The sequence below is a fragment of the Arachis hypogaea genome, chromosome 14 (genome assembly GCF_003086295.3).
Source record: "Arachis hypogaea cultivar Tifrunner chromosome 14, arahy.Tifrunner.gnm2.J5K5, whole genome shotgun sequence".
Classification (NCBI taxonomy): Eukaryota; Viridiplantae; Streptophyta; class Magnoliopsida; order Fabales; family Fabaceae; genus Arachis; species Arachis hypogaea.
This window is the reverse complement of record NC_092049.1, coordinates 12376563-12391312: the sequence shown is the minus strand read 5'-3', so window position 1 is coordinate 12391312 and position 14750 is coordinate 12376563. Positions and strand designations below refer to the sequence as shown.

Below are 14750 nucleotides of genomic sequence, written 5' to 3'. Positions count from 1 at the left end.
TGAAAATCAGAAAATTATGATATTTAGTTTTTTAGAAATCTTATTTCAATATGAACGCCTGGACATAAAGTTTGTACAATTCTGAGTTCATTTACTATATTAGAAACAGAAAAGAAAATAGAGTGTCGAGGATGTCTTAGTGATAGTCATGAGTTCGAGAAGTTAAAGTTCAATCCTCGTGTGATGTGATTGATTTAATGTTAGAGTGGGGTTGATTTTAAGATTGTTTGATATTAAGAAGGATGAGAAGAGTTTGATAAAAAGTTTGGTCAGGACCCGGAAAGGGTAATCAAGATGAATTATAAGGGAATGACGATGAAAAATGTGAAAGGGAGGTTGTTAATAAAAGGAGTTAATATGCCATGGCTTGATGAATGATTAAATAATGATTATGACTATGAAATGGCTTATGAATAATGCTATCTGAGATACGAGTTCCCTAGGTAAGAGCCGTGGCTCGCCATCACGTGTTCCAGGTTGAATCTCGATACTCTGTTGACCCTACGTCGTAAGGGTGACCGGGCACGTATAAATTCCCGGGTATGGATAGCCCCCATTGAGTGATTTTATGAAATATGAATGTGAACTCTTTGCATAGACTCTTGGGGATGCGCGACGGGGGACAGTCTAAGGTTTTCAGACTTGTCGGGTTGGCTGGATAACCGACAGATTGGCCCCATCAGCCATAGGACAGGCATGCATCATATGCATTTGTTTGTATTAATTGCTATGCATTTTCTGGGTATGCCTAATTGATATATATTACCCGCTATTTGTTATACTTGCTATTTGTACTATTTGATCATTACTTGTGCGTGAACTTGTTTGGTTGCTTGTTTCTGTTGCATTCTGAATGATGAAAGGATGGAGGAAACGGAGGAAATGGTTTGGTGTTAGGTTAAGCTTGAACTTGAGTAAGTTAGGCAGATTTAGAATACCTACCCCTGTTTATGGCTTCTGTTTAGTACTTAAGTTGGATAATTGAATAACGGAGTTCTAGGATTGCCTATGGCATTCTCAGGACCGTATTTCTTATGCGCGTGGCACTTTTACCATGCTGAGAACCTCCGGTTCTCATTCCATATTGTATTGTTGTTTTTCAGATGCAGGTCGAGAGGCTCCTCGCTAGACGTCTGGATCTTGGGAAGCGAAGTAGTCCTTGGGTATATTTTGGTTTTTGGTTGTATATATGTATATATTTGTTTAGCTTACTCTCCAAGTAACTTGTGTATGCTGCTCCTCTTAGAGGTTGAGGGAGAGATAGGAGTTTATTTTGGTATTTTGGTATATTTTGGGGATACCTATGTATGTTATATATATATATATATATATATATATATATATATATATATATATATATATATATATATATATATTCTCTGGCCAGCCTTAGCTTCGCAGGCTAAGTCAGGGGCTAGTTATGCTGCTTCCTTGGCTTTCCTTTATTCTTTTGCTTAACTTTATCATGTTCCTATTAGGTTTCTTAGCACGCAAGTAATCCTTTCCTGAGCGTTGCGCTTTTTGTTTTGTGATTTTTGTTTTACCCATTTTTCAAGGCTCCTAGTTAAGTATCTTTTCTCTATTATTATATATATATATTACTATTTTTAGAGGTCGTAATACCTTACTATCTCAGTCTTATGACTTAAGCATAAGATTAAGAATAGTAGGGTGTTACATTATGGTATCAGAGCAGTTCGTTCCTATAGAGCCTGAGGGACGGACTGATTATGCCTCTGGGCATACTCTAAGTGTCTATACATGCTATTTAGGGTATCTAACTGATATATGAGGCATGAATTCTCATGAGCATGCATTTGGGACTTTGAAATGCTAAACTAGAGATATTGAGACTGATCACCTTGATATCACTTGTTTGGTGTGAACAGGAACCAAATGGCATCTCGTGGGCGCAGTCGTGAGCGTAATCGGGATCAAGGACGGAGAGCTAATGAGGTAACCATACCAATAGATAGTTTGACCGATATCGTGACCGCAATGACGAGTGTTGCTGCTGCCATTGGTATTGTTGCGGCCGCGACCATCCGAGTAATGGGTGGAATGGAACCACAAGCTGGAACTGGCAACAATGATGATAATGAATATGAAGGTGGACATAATGCTCTGAATACAGGGGTACCACTTAGTTATCTGGAGCAGGTTAATGTGGGTCAGACAATGGGAGAAAGCTCAAGGAGGGCTGAGGTAGCAAGAAGTAATCACCGAGAACCCTTCACAAAGAAAAAGGGAAAGATTACACCGAGGAGCTAAACTTTCAAAAAGAATCGCTTTGTCGCTTCACATTCTCAGCACTGGAGCAATGACCGAAGGAACGATAACTGTTCGGATCCGAATACTAAAGGGAAAACTAGTACTCAACTGGATGATTTAAGGTGCCCAAGGTGCAAGAAGTACCATCCAAACATACCGTGCAGGGCCGGATTAGGCGTATGTTACAAGTACGAGAAGTCGGGGCATATAGCTCGAGACTGTCCACACAAGAAACGCCAGGATACAGTCGAATCCGATCTTCAAACCCGAGGTAATCATAAGCTAGCAGTTGAGTTTTTAACTACCTTGCGTATCATTAATATATGTATGATCCATTTGTGAAGCACGACAAGTTTTGATGATCGTGGAGTCCGAACTGATGGTTAGTCGAAGACTACTAGTTGTTAAGATAGAGCGATACTTAACTAACTTAGATGAGTGACTAGATTCTTAAAGGATGAGAGTCAGAATGACGCAGTGGAATCAGGGTGGTTAGACTTTTGAAGGTTAAGGATTAAGTGACGTAGTGGAAGCAGGTTGGACCATATCTAAGGAATTAGGAGTGTTGAGGGTTATGCGGAGTTATTGTTTGGAATTTAGTGACGGTGAAACTTTGAGGAAGAGGAGTAGAGCGAACACAACCTTTAGATGTTAATTGTTCAGAGGTAAGTGGAGATGAAACCAAATCTCTATATGAGAGAGTTTCTAAGACAATTCTTGAAGGTATGTCAAAACTTCCATTCCAGAGAGAAGCGAGTTTGCGATAGGCTTAGTACCGGAAATCGGATTAACTTCAATCGCACCACAAGTGAAGACATCATTATAACCGGTAGAATTTAGGATTGAGTGGAAGGGAGTACTAGAAGAGGGAATCACCTAACCAACTATTTCTTTGTGGGAAGCATCGGTTATGCTGGAGAAGAAGGAAGAGAACGGTAGGAAACCTTATGCAGAGAGAGTGTGCTAACGAACCTTCGTGACTCGATCTAATCCTTCTTTTGAAACCTACATTGACATTCGATCCGGAGCTCTTCCTAAATAGCTTGACTACCTTTCTAACTTTACTCCTTGTGCACATGAATATTATTTCTTCCAGGATGAGTCTGAGCTTGTCTTGGTATAAGCGCGTAATCCTTGAATCTTGTGTGCTCGCTATGACTAGAGTTGCCCCTATTCGCAAACCATGTTCTTCAGAATCAGCTGAGACTTCTTTGACTCTGTACGCTCTGTTCTTCCTACCAAAGGTCTCTAATTTGAACTCTTTTCTTGAGATGCACCTAGGTTCCTCTCCTTGTGTATTCCATCATTTCGGTATAATCCTGAACAACCGTGTACAAAATTTCCTTTTTGACTTATTACGAACACCGTTTGTATTGCTCATTCATTTTTCGAGCTTAATGTCCTTTTGAAAATCAACTCGAGCCTATATTAGTATCACGTATAAAATATAGTTGTGACTGTGGAGATGTTGATTCCTTAAGAGCATGACTTTTGGATACGGAAGATGAAGCAGGTAAGCGTGCACCGTCAAAAAGAGTTTTGGAGTTTTAAATTCTTGTCGACCACAAAGCTTATGATTAGTTTAATGCGCTAAAAATACACCGGTTACATAGATACCCGAATATGAAGAGAGCTTTCAAACTCCAAGAGAAGGATTAACCCCAAATCCAGTAATTAGAATACCCGAACTTATTTAACAACTCGGAATTAGTGCGATACATTACCAGAGGGGTTTAGGATACGTGTAAATACAACATCGTGAAGTGGTAACAGATGCCCTGAGTAAGAAATTTTTGGGGAAATGCTTGGATATAAATTTCGGAGAATGGAAGGCTAGATAAGTTGGAACTTTAAATTGGATATTAAGGGTATAGATAAAGGAGTCAAACTAAATCTATTGCGGTTTTAAAACATAGCAAAGACGAAATGCAGGAAGCGTGAGGGGACGATAAAGACCTACCGAGGATGTCGAAGTCTGGCAAACGAAAGGGAACTAAGAAAGGATTTATATGTTTAATGTCGAAATAGAGATTGTAAAGTCAAAGACTTAAGGAGTGCAATAACGGTGATAAGGGGCTACTAAGAGTACTGAAACCGGTTGAATCCAGAAGACACCAAGAGAGCGTTATGTGTTGAGGTCGGAAGTTGAAATAAGAAACTGTTGTTCGAAGCTTACAGGAGAAAATTTTTGAAGTTACCTTGAGATTTCTAAAACCTACCACGAATCAAAGAAGATATTTTGAGCAGACAGAAATGAAGAACGAGGTGGAAATCTATGTGATTACAAGTTTGACGTATGAGAAAGAAATGAAAGACCACCAGAAACTGTTTGAAATGCCACAACCGTCGAAGGTTCTACATTAAAGATAAAAGGGAATAGCCATTGATTTCATAATAGGTTACCGAAGACTAGGACAAAAGGTGATACTGTTAGGGAACTGTGGATCAAGCGACCAAGCCCGTTTTGCCCATCGGAGTAAACCACTTATTGGGGATATCAAAGAGACTATACATCGGGGAGAAGGTGAGACTTCACAGTATGCTAAACACCTTTGAATTAACCGAAAACTGAAATATCAAACGTCTTAGTTCCTGAATTTGACAGCCGAAACAACAGAGGAAGAGTTACGCAAATCTAAGTTAGAATTCTCACTATGAAAGCCGACAAAAAAGTTAGGTGGATCTAAGAAGAAGACTTCTCAAGTTGGAAGAAAGGGGATACCTATTTCTGAAGATCACTTCAATGAACTAGAATCGGATGATCAATCAAAAAAAACTAAAAAGCTAAATCCCTATCACATCGGACCAGTGGCGTATAGGATTGCTTTACTACCACATTGTTCGAACCTGCATGACGTGTTTCATGTATCGCAGCTTCGTAAATACAATTTTGATCCTAGTCATGTCCTAAAGCCGGAATTAATTCAAGTGAGAGAAGATCTGACGTTTCCAATAACTCTCGTTAGAATTGATGATACCAGCATTAAGCGTTTACACGGGAAAGAGACTTTCTTAGTGAAAGTAGCTTGGTGTTGGGCTAGTATTGAAGAATATACCTAGGAGCTTGAGACAGAGATGCGGAAGGACTACCCACACCTCTATTCAGGTAACGCACTCTGAATTTTGAGGACAAAATTCCTAATTAGGTGGGTAGGATGTAAACCCCGCTAAAATCGGTATATAATTAGTCAATAAATCAAATTTTCAATAGGAAAATTAAATATGCAAAACTAATATCAAAATAGGATAGAGCTCGGCAAAACGAGAATTTTGATATCACTTTCGAAAAATTTGGCCCAAAATTGAGCCGAATAGGCGAGCCGGTTGAACCGGACCCAAACCAGGCCCGTGGGCCCAACCAACCCAGTATATAAATGAGCTAAAGCTCATTTTCTGCCTTAGAACATAACAGAAGCAGCGTAAATACATGGAGAAGAAGAGAATGATTCGAAAACCTAGCTTGATCTTCTTACTTTGATAACTTTTGATCCGGAGCTCCGATTGATGAGCCGTTTGCGGCCACGCGTCGGGCTCGTTGAGTTCTTCAATTCTATTCAAATAAAACAGTAAGTGAATCGCTTTTCCCTAGCTCCATTTCTGCTGGTATATGAATTTTGGGTTTAAGGTTTGAGAAACTCAATTCCTTCATGATTTTCATGTTTTAGGGGTCCACTAGACTTGATTTCTTGTGGGTATTGCCCAAGGATCAGTGGGTAAAGGTAAGAGATCTTAAACCCTAATGAAATTTTTGAATTTAGGAATTTGGGTATTGAGTTGTTATGTTTGGATGTGTTAATTGTGGTTTAGGTAGTGTGTATGTGAATGCTGATGCTTGTTGGAGGCTTGTTGGTGATCAAGCTTGGCTTGGGGCTGTTTGATTGAGCTTGGAGGGGCTGTAATTTTGAGTTGTGAGGCTGCCTTGGGTGAATTAAGTGATCGGCCAAGGTATGGTTTAAGTTTCGCACGTTTAATATTTACGGTGTTGTGAAAACTTAGGTTAGAGGAACTATAGAATAAGTTGGATTGTTTTTTGTATTTAATGATTAGCCTTGTAATATTGTTAGAATAGATTTGTTAGTGAATTTATATATTAGAATTATGAGGTGTGAAAGTTATTAATGGTGTGCTCTTATATTTATTTATGATGGATTAGAATTGGTGTTTGTTAATAAGGATGTAGAGTTGTGTTGTGGTGGTATTGTATATGCTGTAACTAATTATGTAATGATCGGAATTGCATGAGACCAAATTTGGGCTAAACTTGGGAATATAAGGAACTAAACTGGAAAATTTGGGACCTTTTTGTTAAATATACAATTTATGGCAAATTTTTAAAGTTAGGTTGTTAAATCTGTCCAGCAGCAGAAAAGATCAAACAGGGCAGCAACTTGTTTGTCTTTCTGCGACTTCTACGAGTTGAGTTTTGGAGCGAAACTAATTTTGTTATAAAATTTGATTAACTCGCTTTATTTCTCTAAAATTTCAGAATTTTAAGAGTTGAGGATTGGGAGCTGTGAATTTTTGAATATTGGTGGTCAAAACTGAAAAGAAACAGATTTCAGCAAGCTATGCATCAACTTCCAATGCTTGTAACTCTTAGAATTAAATAGAAATTGGGTTGCAACCAAGACAAACTTGTTTCTGGATGAGCTAGGGGTTATCAAATCAAAATTTAGCTTAATTGGAGTTTTGTAATAAAAGTTATTCCAATTGAAAGGTACTAAGCTTGTTGGTTTTTAAAACAGATTTTGTCTCATTTTTACTTAACTTCCAGGTAATGTAACTTTTTCATTAAAAATGGTATTGACTCAGAACCAATTGAGAAAGAAACCTGGATGAGTAAATTTTAACTACATTAATTTTCAAAGTCATTGGATTTAATTTGGATTTTATATTAAATTTTGAATATCACATGCTGCTGCTGTTTTTCTGGTTTTATGCACTACAGAGCAGTCACGGTTTTTCCTTTATTCCTGAGGCGAGAAAAATCAGAAAATTATGATATTTAGTTTGTTAGAAAGCTTATTTCAATATGAAGGCCTGGACATAAAGTTTGTGCAATTCCGAATTCATTTACTATATTAGAAACAGAAAAGAAAATAGAGTGTCGAGGATGTCTTAGTGATAGTCATGAGTTCGAGAAGTTAAAGTTCAATCCTCGTGTGATGTGATTGATTTAATGTTAGAGTGGGGTTAATTTTAAGATTGTTTGATATTAAGAAGGATGAGAAGAGTTTGATAAAAAGTTTGGTCAGGACCCGGAAAGGGTAATCAAGATGAATTATAAGGGAATGACGATGAAAAATGTGAAAGGGAGGTTGTTAATAAAAGGAGTTAATATGCCATGGCTTGATGAATGATTAAATAATGATTATGACTATGAAATGGCTTATGAATAATGCTATCTGAGATACGAGTTCCCTAGGTAAGAGCCGTGGCTCGCCATCACGTGTTCCAGGTTGAATCTCGATACTCTGTTGACCCTACGTCGTAAGGGTGACCGGGCACGTATAAATTCCCGGGTATGGATAGCCCCCATTGAGTGATTTTATGAAATATGAATGTGAACTCTATGCATAGACTCTTGAGGATGTGCGACGGGGGACAGTCTAAGGTTTTCAGACTTGTCGGGTTGGCTGGATAACCGACAGATGGGCCTCATCAGCCATAGGACAGGCATGCATCATATGCATTTGTTTGTATTGATTGCTATGCATTTTCTGGGTATGCCTAATTGATATATATTACCTTCTATTTGTTATACTTGCTATTTGTACTATTTGATCATTACTTGTGCGTGAACTTGTTTGGTTGCTTGTTTCTGTTGCATTCTGAATGATGAAAGGATGGAGGAAACGGAGGAAATGGTTTGGTGTTAGGTTAAACTTGAACTTGAGTAAGTTAGGCAGATTTAGAATACCTACCCCTGTTTATGGCTTCTGTTTAGTACTTAAGTTGGATAATTGAATAACGGAGTTCTAGGATTGCCTATGGCATTCTCAGGACCGTATTTCTTATGCGCGTGGCACTTTTACCATGCTGAGAACCTCCGGTTCTCATTCCATATTGTATTGTTGTTTTTCAGATGCACGTCGAGAGGCTCCTCGCTAGACGTCTGGATCTTGGGAAGCGAAGTAGTCCTTGGGTATATTTTGGTTTTTGGTTGTATATATGTATATATTTGTTTAGCTTACTCTCCAAGTAACTTGTGTATGCTGCTCCTCTTAGAGGTTGAGGGAGAGATAGGAGTTTATTTTGGTATATTTTGGGGATACCTATGTATGTTCATATATATATATATATATATATATATATATCCTCTGGCCAGCCTTAGCTTCGCAGGCTAAGTCAGGGGCTAGTTATGCTGTTTCCTTGGCTTTCCTTTATTCTTTTGCTTAACTTTATCATGTTCCTATTAGGTTTCTTAGCACGCAAGTAATCCTTTCCTGAGCGTTGCGCTTTTTGTTTTGCGATTTTTGTTTTACCCATTTTTCAAGGCTCCTAGTTAAGTATCTTTTCTCTATTATTATATATATATTACTATTTTTAGAGGTCGTAATACCTTACTATCTCAGTCTTATGACTTAAGCATAAGATTAAGTATAGTAGGGTGTTACATGTCCTCTAAAATTCAGACTATACCACCTTTCCAGGGTCCCAATCAAACAATCTCTCAATCATTTTGAATATCAAATCCTTTTCAATAATCAGTCTATTTTCAAATATCAAATAATTTTAAATAATCAAATCGTTTTCTTTAAAGCTAAGCCTCTTTTTGTTTCAATAAAATTCAGCTCTCTTTCAAATCTTTTGCTATTAAGACTAAAGGAACAAGCTGCACGTTCATTCAAACCTTACAAAACCTCCCGATCATATTCCTTTTACATTTAACATTAACCAAAACCACCTTTTCATTTATGGTTACAAGAACCCGGACATAACCTCCCTCACTTTCATAACTCCTTAATTCATATGTCATTTAATCAAAGCATAAACATAACGTATTTTCAGCCACAATTCAAACAATCAAGAATTCAGATACGTTCATCAAACTCAATCATTCTCACAGTCAATACTTATTCATCAAATTCAATTAGTCTAGACAAACACAATTTATTTGCAATTACTCAATAAACCTTTTGGCATTCTTAACTTAAAAACTATTAATTATTTTAAGAAATAAAACCCCCTACCTCGATTGTCGAACCTGAAGGTATCAGCAACTAAGGCTGTAGGAAACAGAAGCAGCTTAGCTGAAGAGTAGAATGAGAGACATGAAGAATGGTGAAGAGTGAGAGATAGAGAGAAGAAGGTTCTGTTATTGAACAGAGTGATCAATCAAAATCAAGAGTTAAGATACAAGGGAAGTGCAGCAGCTATTTGTAGCTGGGGGTGGTTCTTCTAGAAGCTTCAGTAACAACTAGTTAGCTAGAAGTAACTGACTAACTGAAACACTAACTACACTAACTAATTGCAACTGACACTAACTAATTGCAGCTGATCATAACTACACAATATACACGTGCTCCTATCATCATCTCTAGTTTTCTTTTCTCTTGTTTTCTGGAACATATACTTCTTGCTCCCTGGACATTTGTATGACTTCAGTTACTCTCAATCTGTCTCTGAAGTGTAGGAACGCCTCAGAAGGGATTGGCTTTTTGAGGATATCAGCTACTTGGACTGTTCCAGGGATATGGTGTACTGTTATATCCTTGCTGTTGACATGATCTCTCACAAAGTGGAGATCAATTTCGAAATGTTTTGACTTGGAGTGCAGGATGGGGTTTGCAGCTAGTAGCACTGCGCTTTGGTTGTCACAGTACAGCAAGGGAGCCTCCTCTGGTGGGAATTGTAGTTCACACAGCAAGTTCTTCACCCAAATCAGTTCGGCTGTCAAGTCTGCCATGCTTCTGTATTTTGCCTCAGTGCTGGATCTTGCCACTGCCGTTTGCTTCTTTGAGGCCCAGGACACTAAGTTTGATCCTAGAAAGACACAGTATCCACTGGTAGATTTCCTATCGTCAGGATCTCCAGCCCAATCCGAATCACAATAGGCAGTGATTCTCATTGAGCTCTGACTTCCATGTTCCTTCTTTAGTTGCAGTGCAAAGTTTGCTGTTCCATTTAAGTATCGAAGCACTCTCTTCACCATTTTCCAGTGACTTTCCAAAGGGGATTGGACAAACTGAGCTAGTTTGTGCACACTATAGGATATCTCAGGCCTTGTTACAGTCAAGTATTGTAGGCTGCCTATTATAGACCTGTAGAGTGCAGGATCATCGAACTTGGCACCTCCACAAGCTGATAATTTGACAGTGGATGGCAGAGCAGTGTGGCAGGGGCTGCAGCCTACCATGTTGGCCTTTCCCATTAGCTCTTTTATATACTTCTGTTGGGTGAGTATTAGATCACCATTGGTTGTTTTTGATACTTGAATTCCAAGAAAATAGTGCAGGCTTCCCATGTCTTTTAGAGAGAACTTGGCATTCAGCTGCTTTATAACCTGTTTGATTGTATCTTCAGATTCTCCTGTGACTATTATGTCATCTACATAAACCAGCACAAACGTTTTTGCTCCATTGAGATTGCTCACGAATACAGACACATTAGACTTGATGGATTTGAAACCAATATCTCTCAGCCCAGTGGCCAGTTTGCAATACCATTCCCTTGGTGCTTGCTTTAGGCCATAAAGGGCTTTTGTCAGTTTGCACACTAGAGAGTCACCCTTTTCATATCCTTGAGGCTGTTTCATGTACACCTCTTCCATCAAATCACCATGTAGGAAGGCATTGTTAACATCAAGTTGCCTTATTAGCCAAGAGTTTGCCAAGGCAATGGACAGAATTATTCTTATTGAGGTAGCTTTCACTACAGGGCTATAGGTTTCTGTGAAGTCAAAGCCTGGCCTTTGAGAATAGCCCTGAGCAACTAACCTTGCTTTGTATCTTTGGAGGGATCCATCAGAGTTATATTTTGCTCTGAAGACCCACTTACTTCCTATGGCTTTTCTGTTTGGTGGTACCGCTTACTTCCTATGGCTTTTCTGAAGACCCACTTACTTCCATGTGTTGTTCTTCATCAAGGCCTCATATTCTAGATCCATTGCTGCTTTCCATTCTGGTCTGCTGAGAGCTTGTTTCACACTCCTTGGTTCCACACTTGCTTGAAAGACTCTTGGCTTAACTATGCCTGCCTTGCTTCTGGTTGTCATGGGATGAGTATTTGTTGTTGCTAGTATTGGAGGAGGTGGTTCAGAACTTGTGAGTACAGTTTCTATGTCATTGATTGGAATTAGAGTTCGGGTTGAGGACACTGCTACTGGCATTTGAGGACTGCTTACTGGTTGTGGTTGAGGAATTGTTGGCTGCTGTGTAGCAGCTGCCACTGTTGATTGCTGAACACTTAAGGGCAATGATCTTGATGAGTTGGTTGGACTTAATTGAGGTGTTGAGATTGGTGACACAGTTGTTGGTGTGGATACTGGTGTTGGCTGAATTATTGAGGCTGAGGCTGGAAGTTTTGGAATGATTGGTAGCTGTGATGTTGTTTGATTAGCTGACTCTACTGATGACTGTCTTTGTTGATTGAGCTCTTTGAAAGGGAATCTGTTTTCAATGAATACCACATCTCTAGTGATTATTGTCTTTCCAGCCTGAGTTAGGCATTTGTAGCCCTTGTGAGTAGTGCTGTAGCCAATGAAAGTGCAAGGTGAGGATCTGAACTCCAATTTGTGTTTGTTATAAGGCCTTTGATGAGGAAAACAAAGGCATCCAAAGACTTTGAGGTCTGTATAAGGTGGCTTTTTGCCAAACAGCTTTTCTGTTGGGGACATTCCATCAAGCACTGGTGTTGGCAACACATTGATTAATTTTGCAGCTGTACTGAATGCTTCTCCCCAGAATTTGGTTGGCATGGAGGCACCAGCCAAGAGTGTGAGGCCCATTTCAACTATATGTCTGTGCTTTCTTTCTGCAGATCCATTTTGTTGATGTACATGGGGACAGGAGAATCTGTGTTGAACCCCTCTTTCTCTTAGGACCTTTGCTAAGCTAACATATTCAGCAGCATTGTCAGATTGTAACATCTTTAGTTTTGTGTTTAATTGCAATTCAATCATTTGTTGGAAGTGATCAAAAACTAATTTTAGTTGAGCTCGAGATTTAATGAGATATAGCCAGGTAAACCTTGAAAATGCATCAATGAAAATTATAAAATACCAATTTCCAGAGCTATCTGCCTGGGGTGCAGGTCCCCAAATATAAGAGTAGACAACTTCTAAGGGTGAGTTGTATATTGTATATGAAGGGGAGAAGGGTAATTGGTGTGACTTTCCAATACAACAAGCTTCACATGTTTCTTTATTAGATGGAAAAGAGAGATTACAGGACTTTAATACTTTTGACACTACATTTTGATTTGCATGTCCTAATCTTGCATGCCAAATCAGAAAATTATTAGACTGCATTAAGGAAGAAGTATAAGCAGAAGGAAGTGTGTTTGCAGCTGTGATGTTTCCAAATTTATAGAGGCCTCTATCAACATTCCCTTGAAGCAACAATTCTCTAGTTCCCTGTGATTTGATGCAGCATTTGTCAGCATAGAATTCAAAAAAGACTCTATTGTCACAACAGAATTGATTAACACTCATCAAATTCTTTGTGATTTCTGGAACATGAAGCAGTTTAGTTAATGTAAGTAACCTGGAGCTCAAATCAGTTTTAAAGCACATTTTACCAACATTATGAATATGCAAACCTGATCCATCTCCAATGACAACTTGCTCATTCCCAGTGTATGCTTCTTTTTCCATGAGATTTTGTGCATCATGAGTAATGTGATGTGTGGCTCCAGAGTCAGGATACCAATTTGGATCTTGTACAGTGGAGGGTGTTGCCAGAACGTTAGTGTAGTTAGCCTTTGGTTGAGTAATCTGACTGCTGCTTCCCTGCACATCATCCTTGTCATACCTATACCAGCAAAATCTTGCTGTGTGGCCAATTCTATCGCATACTTGGCATTGTGGTCTTCTACTTCCCTGCATCATTCTTCCTTGATTGTACTGTCCTCTATTGTAGTCACCATGATTATTGTATTCTTGTGTGAACCTTCCTGCATCTTGAGTCATTCTTTCTGAGTCATATGTGCCTCTGCCGTTTCCTCTGAATGTTCTTCCTGATCTGCCTCGAAAATTGCCTCTAAAGTTTCCTCTTGCAGTTGAATTTTGGGGATAGAGTTGGTTCTGGTTGAATTGTGAGTGCTGAGCTATATTGGCTTGTACAAAGGGTTCCGACTTTCTGAATTTTGCTAACATGCTTTCATGAGCTAGCAATAGAGCTTCTAATTCTCCTACTGTTATGCTGGTTGATCTTGCTAGAACTGAGGTCATCACGTTTCCATATTCTTCAGTTAGACCGTGTAGAATTGTATTGACATGATCGCTCTCTTTCATTGACTCTCCTACAGAAGCCAATGCATCCATAGTGCTCTTTATTGCTAAAACATACTCAGTGACAGAGCTACCTATCTGAATCGTGCTTAACTGGTTCTTCAATTGCATTACTTTGGCCTTGATTTGGGATGAGAAATGATCTTCTAACCTTCTCCAGATCTGATGTGTGAGTGTACACCCAACCATTCTTGTGGTGAATGGTGTTGACATGGAAGCCAGCAGCCATGATTTCAGAAGCGCATCCTGCCGCTTCCACTTCTGAAATTCTGGATTTATAGCACCATTGGGAAGATGAATTTGGGGAATGTCTTCTCCAGTGAGATGGCTCAGCATGTTGTTTCCTTCAATTGTTGACTCTGCTTGATCCTTCCACTGCAAGTAGTTGTTTTCATCCAGCTTCATGGATATGGGAGTCACTACAAAGTTTTGAGCCATGATTCTTGCCTGATCTATGATTCTTGACTGATCTTGATTCTGATTTGGTTGTTCACGGAAGCTATGGAGCCAAGAGCTCTGATACCATGAAGGTATCAGCAACTAAGGCTGTAGGAAACAGAAGCAACTTAGCTGAAGAGTAGAATGAGAGACATGAAGAATGGTGAAGAGTGAGAGATAGAGAGAAGAAGGTTCTGTTATTGAACAGAGTGATCAATCAAAATCAAGAGTTAAGATACAAGGGAAGTGCAGCAGCTATTTGTAGCTGGGGGTGGTTCTTCTAGAAGCTTCAATAACAGCTAGTTAGCTAAAAGTAACTGACTAACTGAAACACTAACTACACTAACTAATTGCAACTGACACTAACTAATTGCAGCTGATCATAACTACACAATATACACGTGCTCCTATCAGAACCCATAAACTAAACGCCTCAAAGAAATCCTTTTCTCTCGACTCGCACCCAGCGGCAGCCGCAACCACAGGTTTATCCACTATCCGCAGCAACAATCGAAACTCTTAATCGCGACATGCAACAACTCTAGTAGTTTGGATAACGGTGACAATGTCAACAATTACAATAACCATT

General features: G+C 39.1%; 1 long non-coding RNA gene across 1 annotated transcript; it reads left to right on the top strand.

Moving 5' to 3' along the window:
• Positions 1–5695: 5695 nt before the first annotated feature.
• LOC112741548 (uncharacterized) lies at positions 5696–8640 on the top strand. The gene is made up of 4 exons (XR_003171501.3): positions 5696–5837; positions 5937–5990; positions 6079–6216; positions 8357–8640. It is a non-coding gene; the product is annotated as an uncharacterized lncRNA (long non-coding RNA).
• The last annotated feature ends 6110 nt before the right edge of the window (positions 8641–14750 follow it).